General features: G+C 37.9%; 1 protein-coding gene across 2 annotated transcripts in view; it reads left to right on the top strand.

Moving 5' to 3' along the window:
• CMYA5 (cardiomyopathy associated 5) overlaps positions 1–13,432 on the top strand; it is a 104,140-nt gene that overhangs the window by 24,637 nt on the left and 66,071 nt on the right. The window lies entirely within an intron of this gene.

The following is a 13,432-nucleotide window of genomic DNA, read 5'->3' as shown; positions in this document are numbered from 1 at the left end:
GCAGTGCTGTGACTGACCATGGCTCACTGCAGCCTTGAACTCCTGGGCTCAAGCCATCCTTCTGCCTCAGCCTCCTGAGTAGCTGGGACTGTAGGCATGTGCCACCATGCCTTGCTGGTTTTTAGAATTTTTTGTAGTGATGGGATCTCACTATGTTGCTTGGGCTGGTCTTAAACTCCTAGGCTCAAGCGATCCTCCTGACTTGGCCTCCCAAAGTGCTGGGATTACAGGCATGAGTGACCATGCGCAGCCTCACATGGGACGCCTTTTGCACATTCTATTGAAGCATATGTCACACTATATGATAACAGTCTGTTTTCAGGTATATCTCTATGCTAGTCCCTAATTTCCTGGAAGGTAGGAATTGTGTTATTCTTCTTTATATTCCCATTGCTTTGCATGTTGTGGGTACTTCTTAGAACTTAAAAACAGAATTCTTATTATTTATTTTGCAAGGCTCATTTAAAAAATTTGTGAAATGTTACTAATTAACTGGGTTATCTCTGGTAATGGGACAGAGATAGAGGTGATGGTAATTAAGGGAGACTATGTAGATTAATTTTTTATAACAAGAATGTTTTTATTTACTTTTGTAATTAAAATGAAGTATGTATGTGTATATAGAGGTTTTGTTTGCTGCTGTATGCTCATTGCCTAGAACAGTATGGTCCACGGTGGGTGTTAAATATTTGTTGACTAAATCAAATAATGAATCTAAGAGCCAAAGGCAATAATATATGTGCAGCTATTTGGAGAGTCATTAAGTGATATGCAACTATAGCTTGTTGTTATTATAATAATAATAATTTTTTTTTTCTGAGACAGAGTCTCGCTCTGTCGCCCAGGCTGGAGAGCAGTGGTGCGATCTCAGCTCACTGCAAGCTCCGCCTCCTGGGTTCACGCCACTTTCCTGCCTCAGCCTCCTGAGTAGCTGGGATTACAGGCGCCCGCCACCACGCCTGGCTAATTTTTTGTATTTTTAGTAGAGACGGGGTTTCACTGTGTTAGCCAGGATGGTCTCGATCTCCTGACCTCATCATCCACCTGCCTCGGCCTCCCAAAGTTCTGGGATTACAGACGTGAGCCACCGTGCCCAGCCAACTATAGCTTATTATTACTGTCTCTGGAAACTAGACGCCTGGTGAGTGTCAGAGCAGGGGTTAGAATCCAGGTTTCCTTACTCCTGTTAGCAGATGGTAACAGAAGCAGCTGTAGAGCTGGCAGGGCCTGAAGCTAAAGTAACCTGAGGCATTTCCTTTAAGAATACCAACTTTTATCTTTTTTGCATAATCTGGTTCAAATTGTCAACCCTATTTTTCCAACTCATAGACATTTTTGCAGTAGATATAATATGACTTATCACTCACTGGTAATGTACCTCTAAAACTGTTCTGTGTTGCTTACAGAGCATTGTGTCAACCACTATAGTTCTGGAGTGCTTAAAGCTTATGCAAATACAGATGTGCACATGCTGTGTGCTTCTGAGGGAGATCTGTATGGGATCGTGGCATCACTGAGTTCTAACTGATGGATTTCTCTTGGTCTGATTAGGTCCATAGGTCAGTTTGTGATGGATACTCACAAGCACGTAGATTATCTATTATATCTGTTCTTACTATCAAGTGGTGTCCTTTAGTTCCTACCAGCTAATAGATGGTATGTGTGGCCATTTATTTGTATTAGGATTTGACTAGTAGAATTACTCTCTTTTCTTTGATGAAGTTCTGAAACAATTGATAGATAAAGGAATGGTAGCTAGAGATGAAAATATCAACTTCATCATTTATAGAGCTGATATCAGAGAATGTGGCTTAGACACAGGACAACAATGTGATTTCTACTACTGAATCTCAGAAATAGACAGATTTATATACCCAGTCACAGGCTGTGAAGAACCACAGCCTCTCTTCATATACTTCATAGCACAAGGAATATTTAATGTTGGTGCAAAAGTAATTGCGGCTTTTGCCACAGTAGAATGGGGAAGAGTGATAAAGAGAAGCTAGGCCAGCATTGTTGTACTAATAGATGTCCTTCTACTTGAGAAGAAACATCTGAAATGAGAAGTTAGTGTCTCAACTAACAAGTAAATTACTATCGTGCATTTTAAGAAATTTTAACGAGCTAAAAGATATGAATCTTTACATCACATAGTTTACTCCTACACTCTTGTATAGATGACACAGGAAAATGTTGACAAACAACAACTAAAACTAAGCTGGGAGAACACTGATTGTGTCTAGTGATGCTGTTGTACAGGTGAGGGCTTAGGTAAGCACTCAGTTTGTTTTACGGTGGGGCTACTTTCAGTAGCAACATCCGTATACATCCTAGATTTCAGATGATTAAAATAAGGCAACGTTAATTTATATTTATATCACAAATCTGTAGTGCAGACCAAATTGATTAATTTGAAGTGAACTTTTAAGACCTTTTAAAAATTTGCACCAAATGGTAATCTTGCTGTAAAAGACCATACCTAACATAGTGCCTACCTAGTACATAATTTGAGCTCATTACGTACTTGTTGAGTGAATAAATCTTGACTTAAAACAGATGATGCCCCAGGCAAGCAAACCACTCCTGTTAGCAGGCTGCTCTCTAATAACCATACTCACTCTTTTGAGTTGTATTTTTACTAAGGATCAGTTGTGATTGTTCCAGGACCTTTTTATACTAGTTATACTTGTTATTGCTATAACATGATTTAATTAAATATTGCTTAAGCTGATGAAATATGAGTACAAAAGTAAAAGAGCTGTTGTTCCTCTGAAAACAAAGGTGAATGCTTTAGAAAGACTTTATAAGGAGAGCCACCAAAAGAAACACTAAGGGACATTGATTCCTGCTTACAGAAAGTTTACAGTCTTATAAAGGAGCTAAGATATACATACAAATAACTTGAATGTAGGATGAACAGGAGAATACTACATTAAGATTCCAGAAGTTCAGAGGCAGAAATTTACTTTTGGCTTGCAGCATCATTGATGGATACATGGAGAAGTTGATATATGAGCTGGTCTCTAAAATAAATAAGAGATAAAATATACAAAGATGATTCATTCTAAGTGAAAAGAAAGATATCAGCAAAGGCATGAAGAGTGAAGCCTATGTTTGGCTGGATTATAGAGTTAATGAATGGGAAGATAACCAGGTTTCAAATAGTAGAGGGCCCTAACTTCCAGGCTTCTAAAGTACCTGATCATTGTGATAACAGGATCCTTATTCTTTCCATCCACAATGATGTTGAATGGCCTTTAGTATATCTACAAAATGAACACTTTCTATTACGGCATAATTATGCTGTGTAACAATTTATTCATTCATGGTTTCATGAAATTTTTTCTTAACTCCCTAATGGCATAAAAGTTCCTTTTAACCTAAGCTATTTTATATTATAGTTTGCTGAACTATAATATAATATAGTTTGCATATTTTTTTCAGCTAAACACATTAATATTAAATTAATTCTTGGTGAAATATTAATTGTAGAGTTAATGATTGCTTTTAAGAATTCAATTTTTTAAAGACTCATATAAAACACTAACAGTTTGTATTAAAAGATCACAAGCTTTCTTGGTGTTTTATGGCTTAAAATATATCTTTCAAAGCTTGTAATATAAGCAGGATCATAGGTGACTTTCCCATTTTAATAACAATTGACATTTAATGCATTTTAAAAGACTTCATGAGAAAGATATCCGACCTATTACATTCTTTTGTTTTATACACTTCCTGTTAGTGCACTGTGATTGCTTGAGAGAATAAAGCATCATGCAAATCTAAGGTATTTTTCATAATTATATTCCTATAAAGAACTTTAATGTTACTTTAACTGCTGATCAGAGGAAGGAACTACAAGTTCCTAGAATACAAATCTTGAGCTCAGTAGAAACACAGTATAATAATATAATCATGCTGCATAATGACATTTTGGTTAATGACAGACTGCATATACAACAGTGGTCCCATAAGATTATAATGCCATATTTTACTTAGTTTTTCTGTGTTTAGCTGTACAAATACTCACCATTGCATTACAGCTGCTTACAGTATTCAGTACAGTAGCATGCTGTATAGGCTTGTAGCCTAGGAGCAATAGGCTATACCATATAGTCTCTCTGTAATAGACTCTACCATCTAGGTTTGTGTAAGTACACTCTATGATGTTCACACAATGATGAAACTGCCTAAAGATGCATTTCTCAGAATGTATCCCTGTTGTTAAGTGACACGTGTTATACAAACTTAACCTTCAGATAAAAATAGAGAACCCATTTCACTTCTTCAGAAGTGTAGGGGTTTTTTTAAGGAAAGAATGAGAGAATCAATTCAAAACAAAGATATTGATGAAAAAATGTGGGAAACTATTATTTTGGTAGCTCCTCTATGATGGCTACCCATTTCCCTCTTTAAAAGTTCAATTTGTACATATGTGTTACCTCCCTCATATTTTTTCACTTATAAAATGAGAAATATTATAAAACCACAAGGCTCTTTCCACTCATGATTCTAATAACTTAATTTTCAATAAGTTACTGGTTTCTGAGCTAAGATGAAATAGGTGTGCCTAGGAAGGTTGATCACAGCCTAAACAGGAAACAGGAATTTTTGGCATGGTCATCATATTCCAGAACCTGATCCTTCATTTTGAAATATCAGATGTTATATATTTTAGCACATTTAATGAAATTCATTTTTTGAGAGCTGGTTTATACTAATACAACTCACAAAAAACACATTTAGAAAAATATGTCCATTTAACAGTTGGAGATAAGAAGATCACCAGCAAATGTATTAAAGCACCATTCATAAATTATCTCATTTCCTTCCTACCATGCAAAGGGACATGAACACACAATGAAAATATAAATTAGAGTTTATCAGGGAAAATTCAGAAATAGAGAAGTAGTAGAGCACACACAATCCTATAAGCTCTCATCTCACAAAGAGTAATGCTTGCTCAGGGCGTAGCTGGACTACTATGGTAAGGGAAGGGCTTATGTAGAAGAATGATGCTTATGTGATGCTTAACTTATTTATAGGGATGGCGGACATGGAAATTAAAGACAAAATTGAACTTTGTCAGAGAACTGAAAGCAATGAAAAGAATGGAAATTCGAAAACTGAAAAATACAATAATAAAAAATGACACATTTGATTATGTTTAGTAAACAGTTTAGACACAGTTGAATACAGAATTAGTATGCTGGTTGATGAATTGGAAGAAACATCCAAATGAAGCACACACAGGATACAGTGAAATGTTTCAATTTGTGAAAAACTGGGATCTCAGATGACAAGAGAGGCAATGAGGCAGAAGCAATATTTGAACAGAGTATGGCTGAGGATTTCTCAAAAATGCTGAGGGACATTAATCTACAGATTCCAGAAACCATGCAAACTCCAAGCAGGATAAGATGTCTAAGAATATGATAGTAACTTCTGAAAACTGAAGACAACCACCAAATCCCAAAAACAGCTGTAGGGAGGTAGTGGGGGAAAAAAGTCCAAATCATCTTCAAAAAAGTGACAGTTACACTGACAGCCAACTTATCAATACAAACAATGGAAGACAGAAGACAATGGAATGATATTTTTCAAGTGCTAAGATAAAAATAACTGCCAATCTAAATTTTTTTTTTTTTTTTTGAGAAGGAATTTTGCTCTCGTTGCCCAGGCTGGAGTGCAGTGGCACAATCTCAACTCACTGCAACCTCCCCCTCCCAGGTTCAGGCAATTCTCCTGCCTCAGCCTCCCAAGTAGCTGGGATTACAGGCATGCACCACCACGCCCAGCTAATTTTGTATTTTTACTAGAGACAGGGTTTCTCCATGTTGGTAAGGCTGGTCTTGAACTCCTGACCTCAAGTGATCTGCTGGCCTCGGCCTCCCAAAGTGCTGGGATTACAGGCATGAGCCACCACGCCTGGCCCAATCTAGAATTTTATATCCTGAAAAAATATTCTTCAAGAATGAAAATGTAAAAAGACTTTTAATGAAAAAAGTAGGAAGAGCTTGTCCCCAGAAGATTCACACCAGAGGAAATACTAAAGGGAGGAGGAAAATGGTTCCAGATGGAATCTTAGAGATACAGGAAGGAATGAAGCACAATAAAAAGGTTCTGTATCTAAGTAAATCTAAATAAATATTGACAATAAAAATAATTATATCTCAGGTGGCTTAACATTTAGATTGAAAATACATAAGGGCGTGTAAGTTGAAATTAAAGGATTCATGGTCTTTGTGTTGTCTGGGAATAGGTAAAAATATCAATTTATATTAGACATTAAGGAGTCAAAGATGTATGTTGTAATTTCCAGGGTAATCACTAAAATAATAGTCAAATAGAATGTAGCTAACAAGCTAATAGAAAAGGAAATGGAATAATAAAAAAATTCAATCCAAAATAAGGCAAGGCTGAGTGTGGTGGCTCACTTTGTGAAGCTAAGGTGAGAGAATTGCTTGAGTGTGAGAGTTTGAGACCAGCCTGGGCAACATATTGAGACCCCCATGTCTATTTTTAAAGAATAAAAAAACAGAATAAGGCAAGAAAGGAGAGAAAAAGGAATATAGAATAGGTAGGACAAATAGAAAATAAATAATAATATGGCAAATTTAACTCCAAACATATTGGCAATTATATTACATTTAAATGAACTAAATGCTCTATTTAAAAGTTAGAGAGCTCTATTTAAATGGTCAGAATGGATTTTTTAAAAACTATATGCTGCTTATAAGCAACATATCTGAAGTATAAAGATATAGGAAGGTTCCAAGTAAAAATGCAAAAAGATATATCATGCAAATGATATATATGGATGGATAATGCAAACATTAACCAAAAGATAGCTGGCATAATGCTATTAATATCAAAGCAAAGCTTTAATAGTATCAAACTAGACTCTAGAAAAAAATCTTTATTTACAGATAAAAGGGACATTTCACTATTATTAAAAGTTAAAATTTCCAGAAAGATATAACTATTCTAAATCTGTTACCTATTAACATAGATTCAAAATGTTTAAGTCAAATATTTACAGAACCATAAGGAGAGACAAATCCACAATTGTGTTAGAAAATGTTAACACATTTCTCAGTGTTAGAACAGGCAGACAAAAAAATATTACTAAGGCTAAAAAAGATCTGAATAACACAATAAATAAGCCTGGCTTGGTTAACATATATAGAACACTGTTGAAAAACTGCAGAACATATGTTCTTCTCATGAACCCATAAACATTTTTCTTAAAATGGCCATATAGCCATAAAGTTTCAACAAATTTTGAAGTATAACTTCATACAAAATAAATTCTCTGATCACAATGCAATTAAACTAGAAAGTAAACAAAAAGATAACTAGGAAATCCTCATGTATTTTGAAATTGCAAAATACATTTTCAAATAATCTATGGGCCATATATGAAATCACAAAGGAAATTTTAAAACATTTTGAGATTAATAACTTTTAAAATGCTATATATCAACCTTTAGGTTATACATCTAAATTTGTGCTTAAAGAGAAGCACATGTCTTGACTTCACATGTTAGAAAAAGGGAAAGTTTGAAAATTAATGACATAAGAATCTATCTTGGCCATGTGCAGTGGCTCATGCATGTAATCCCAGCACTTTGGGAGACTGCCTGGGCAGATCACTTGGGGTCAGGAGTTCGAGACCAGCCTGGCCAACATGGTGGAATACCATGTCTACTAAAAATACAAAAAATTGGCTGGCATGGCGGCACGTGCCTGTAATCCCAGCTACTTTGGGAGGCTGAGGTGAAAGAATTGCTTGACCCAGGAGGCGAAGGTTGCAGTGAGCCAAGATTGTGCCCCTGCACTCCAGCCTGGGTGACAGAGTGAGACTCTGTCTCAAAATAATAATAATAATAATAATAATAATCTATCTGAAAAAGGTAGTATAAATATTAAATAAAAAATCGAGATGACACAACCAATATCAAGAATGACAAAAAAAATGAGTAAAATTTTAGGTCTTACGTACATTTAAAAGATCCTAAATGGATATTATGAACAACTTTAATTCAATGATTTCTAAACATTTAGATGAAATAGATAAATTCTTAGAAAAGTACAAAATAAAAACTAAAAACAAAGAGAAATTCTGAAGTCATATAACTATTAAATATTAAATTGCTAACTAAAAACCTTACCACGAAAAGGACTCCAGGTCCAGACTGCTTCACTAACAAATTCTACCAAACACTTAAGGGAGAAATAATGTAATATTTTACACACTCTTCCAGAGGAGAATAAAGGAGGGAACAATTCCCAGTTTGTTCTATGAGGCATCATAATCTTGCTACAAAAACCTGACAAACACATTATAGAAAAGGAAATTACATAGGCCAGGTGCAGTGGCTCATGCCTGTAATCCTAGCACTTTGAGAGGCCGAGGTGGGTGCATCATGAGGTCAGGAGTTCGAGACCAGCCTGGCCAACATGGTGAAACCTCGTCTCTACTAAAAATACAAAAATTAGCCGGGAGCAGTGGCAGGCACCTGTAATCCCAGCTACTTGGGAGGCTGAGGCAGGAGAATCGCTTGAACCCTGGAGGCAGAGATTGCAGTGAGCCAAGAAAACACCACTGCACTCCAGCCTGGGTGACAGAGTAAGACTCCATCTCAAAGGAGAAAAAAAAAGAAAAGAAAAGAAAAGGAGATTACAGGCTGGCCATGGTGGCTCACACCTGTAATCCTAACACTTTGGGAGGCCAAGGCAGGAGGATGGCTTAAGGCCAAGAGTTTGAGAACAACCTGGGTGACATGTCAAGACTCCTGTCTCTACAAAAAATTAAAATATTAACCAAGTGTGATGGGGCACACCTATACTTGCAGGTACGTGGGATGCTGAGGAGAGAGGATTGCTTGAGTCCAGGAGTTTGAGGTATCAGTGAGCTATGATCGTGGCACTGCACTCCAGCCTGGGTGACAGAGCGAGACCCTGTCTCAAAAACAAAACAATTAAAAAAAAAAAAAAAGAAAAGAAAAGGAGATTACAGGGTAATATCACTCATTAACATGGGAGAAAAATTTCTAAACATAGTATTAGCAAACAAGAAAATCTTGCATTATATAAAAGTATAATGTATCACAGCCATGTTGAGTTCAGTTCAGGAGTTCAAGATTGGTTTGTTTTTTGGATATCAATCACTGTAATTTATCACATTAACAGGATAGAAAAGAAAATATGATCATTTCCATAGTTTCATAAAATATTTTTTAATCGGCCGGGTGTGGTACCCCAGGCCTGTAATCCCAGCACTTTGGGAGGCCGAGGTGGGTGGACCACCTGAGGTCAGGAGTTTGAGACCAGCCTGACCAACATGGTGAAACCCCATCTCTGCTAAAAAAAAAAAATACAAAATTAGCCAGGCGTGGTGGTGCCCGCCTGTAATCCCAGCTACTTGGGAGGCTGAGGCAGGAGAATTGCTTGAACCCGGGAGGCGGAGGTTGCAGTGAGCCGAGATCGCACCATAAACTCCAGCCTGGGCAAGAAGAGCGAAACTCCATCCCCCACCCAAAAAATTGTTTAATAAAACTTAACGTTCATCATTTTAAAAAACTGCCTTAGCAAATAGGAATAGAAGGAAACTTCCTTCATCAGATGAGGGTTATCCTCCAAATGAAAGGGGAGCCTTTGACATCTCTGGTATCAGTCTGTTTGCTTGATCTAACTCAGATCAGCTGAACCTTCTTGCCCAACGCTGAAAGTGTGGAGGAAGTGAGCTTCCCAAGACATTATTTGTCTCACTACACTCCTATAGATAAATCTATGTGGGATGTTAACTGATAATCAGAAGGTTGCTTTGTGAGAATGCAGTCAGAGGGGAATGGATGAGATGATTTTCATAGCCAATATCTTTTAACTATGAAAAGCTGCTATGTACATAGATGGGAACACTGAATGGTATGGTGACCATTTCTCTTCTGTTAATACATTGTTTCTTTAGACTGAGTGTAATACTGCCATGGCTTTACACATGCTAATACTGTATAGTCATTCTCTAGTTCCTGTTGGCTCTGTCATTCAACTTTGGATCTCTCAGTGAGCCAGACTGTTTATTCATGCTACATTTTTTATATCCTATGACCTTTTCTTGGAATGACCTCCCCATCCTTACACCATCTCCTATCTTCATTCACTTAGCAAACTCCTATTTCTTCTTCTACAAACCAACTCAAGTATTTTCCCTCTGAAGTTTTCCCTTCTGTATGTTCTAATTGTATCTTGCCTATCTTCTGTAATAGTACTTATCACACTGTATTAAAATGTTCTTAACATTCAACTCAGCAATTCCATTGCTGGGTATAGACCCAAAGGAAAACAAATCATTCTACCAAAAAGGCGTGTACACTTATGTTCATCGCAGCACTTCACAATAGCAAAGACACGGAATCAACCTAGGTGCCCATCAACGGTGGATTGGATAAAGAAAATATGGTACATATACACCATGGAATACTATGCAGCCATAAATAAGAATTAAATCATGTCCTTTGCAGCAACATGAATGCAGCTGGAGGCCATCGTCCTAAGCAAATGAATGCAGAAACAGAAAACTAAATATCACATGTTCTCACTTATAAGTGGGAGCTAAATTTTGGGTACACATGGACATAAAGATGGGCACAATAGACACTGGGGACTACAAAAGTGGGGAGGAGGGAGGGGTAAGAGCTAAAAAACACACTGGGTACTATGTTCACTATTTGGGTGATGGGATTAATAGAAGCCCCAAACTCAGCATCAAACAGTATACCCATGTAACAAATGTGCACATGTTCCCCCTGAATCTAAAATAAAAATGGAAGCAGAGTGCGGTGGCTCATGCCTGTAGTCCCAGCACTTTGGAAGGCCAAGGTGGGCAGATCACTTGAGGCCAGAAGTTCGAGGCCAGCCTCACCAACATGGTGAAATCTCGTCTCTACTGAAAATACAAAAAATTAGCCGGGCGTTATGACACGCACCTGTAATCCCAGCTACTTCCGAGGCTGAGGCAGGGGAATCACTTAAACCCAGGAGGCAGAGGTTGCAGTGAGCCAAGACTGCACCCCTGCACTCCAGCCTGGGCGACAGAGCAAGACTCTGTCTCATAAAATAAAATAATAAATTTAAAAAACTGGAAATTAAAAAAGAATGTTTGGTTGTCTCTCCATATTAGATTTTGAATTTCTTAGAAGAAGGTTCTAAGTGCTTTATATTTGTACTCCTAGTATTTGAACTCAATGAAAGTTTATTAAGTTTATTAAGTAAAGAAATACATGAATGAATGAAAATGAGTAAGCAACGATTGAGTGAGTGAATCAGTAGGGCTCTCCTGTCTTGTGACCACCATGTGTGTTCTCTCCTCAGCACTCATGAACTCATTCTAGCTGGTAATGAAAACTTCTCTGGTTGGGCACATAGAATCTACAATCAATAGTTAACTCTAAATTGAACTTATAATTGAATTTTATAATGCTTCTACTTTCATGGGCATTCAAAATGCTGACTTCCCAGATGCATGTCATAACCTTAATTTTTAATTTCATCCTATTTCTAAGTGACATGGAAGAGAGAAGATGTAGGATGAGTTGAAAGTTTTGTGGAATAGCTTTAATTAGGTATGTAAAAGAGCCTGAAAAAACAGTTTAAAATAAGATTCTGTTCAGGACCAAGATACAGTATTAATTCCTAATTAAGTTCAGCAGTTTAATACCCAAGCAAATGAGTGAGAGCAGAGTTGTGGGGAAGTGGAGAGACTACTTCTTCCCGACCCTTCACTCATGGCATGTATAGAAAATGATATAATTTATAGCACACTAGGGTGAATGGATCTGGCTGCTTGCTATTGCAGGCTAGTGGCCCAAGGGGTCTGGCTGCCTCAGGCTCCCCATGGCTGTGCTGAGAACTAAGGAGACCAGGATCTCAGGACAGCCATAACCCCTTTGCAGTAGACTGCTGGGGAAACTCTGAAGCTTAATAAGGGAAGTTGAGTGCACCTGCAAGGACTTATGGTCCTGGTCCCCACCCAACCTAACAAACCAGGAAGGGTTTGCAGTGAGAAAGAAAGATATGTGCTATTTAAGTGTCAGAGCTAGGATTGTTTAGGCCAGTGATTTTTTTTTTTTTTTTTTTTTGAGACGGAGTTTCACTGTTGTCACCCAGGCTGGAGTGCAGTGGCGTGATCTCAGCTCACTGCAACCTCCGCCTCCTGGGTTCAAGCGATTCTCCTGCCTCAGCCTCCCGAGTAGCTGAGATTACAGGCACCCACCACCACACCCAGCTAATTTTTGTATTTTTGTATTTTTCGTATTTTTACAGTGTTGGCCAGGCTGGTCTCAAACTCCTGACCTCAGATGATCCACCCGCCTCGGCCTCCCAAAGTGCTGGGATTACAGGCGTGAGCCACTGTGCCTGGCCAGGCCAGTGATTCTGAATACATATTGTAGTCGCCTGGCAGCTTTTAAAATCTAAAAACATAGCAATGTGAAGACCAGACCCTCGTACAATTAAATCAGAATCTCTGTGGAGAAGGGTATGGGGCAGTATTAGTATTTTTAAAAAAGTTTCCACAGGTGGTTTTTATAATGTCTCAGAGTTAAGGACCTCTGATATATGCAGAGACTGATGATAAAAAGAGTTTACGAAGGGACATAAATCTAACTGTAGATTTTTTTTCAATTGCCTTAATTTAACACTTATGTTTCGTGTTTTTAACAGAAGGTTTTTTGTTTTTATTGTTGTAGACAGATGTAAGCCAGTCAGTAGCTGGGCTTCATCTTGCATATTCCTAGGAGGAAATATGTTTATGAAGTGATGGCAAACGTGGCTGCTGCATTGGTCAGGAATGATAACCGCAGAGGAATTTAAACCCAGCCTTGAGGAGTAGGTAGAATTTAGAGTTGCAGAAGTGGAGTATTGTCGGGGCTCTGCATTCTAAATGGAGGAACAGCGTAAGTACAAGTGAGGAAGAGGTAGAAGACAATTTCAGAGAAGAGCGCTACAGAGTCTAAGATGGGGGCCCAATAGCAAATGAAGGAGCGGCCAAAGCCAGCCATCTCGGAAGGGATGAGAGACCAGTCCACGGACACAGCCTTTCCACACGTCTGTATCCTGTAGCAGCTGCAAGTGATCATGCCCAGGCGCCTTTCATCATGTGTCATCAGGAAGGCCTGACTACAGATAACATTTATTGAGTGAGCACTAACTACATGCCAGGAATATTCCCTAAGCATTTCGCGTGAGTTAACTAATTTAATCTTCACAACAAGCTCACGAGATAGGTTCTATTATTATCCCTGTTTTATAGATGAGGAAAGTGAAGCACAGTAGGTTGACATTTTTTGTGACCTCTCTCTATTCAATGACCTGTTTTCTCTTTATCATGACTCAGAGTTCCCAAGATCTATTTGCCAAACAGTGAATT

The sequence above is a fragment of the Pan troglodytes genome, chromosome 4 (genome assembly GCF_028858775.2).
Source record: "Pan troglodytes isolate AG18354 chromosome 4, NHGRI_mPanTro3-v2.0_pri, whole genome shotgun sequence".
NCBI classification, from domain to species: Eukaryota; Metazoa; Chordata; class Mammalia; order Primates; family Hominidae; genus Pan; species Pan troglodytes.
This window is presented reverse-complemented; position numbering and strand designations above follow the sequence as displayed.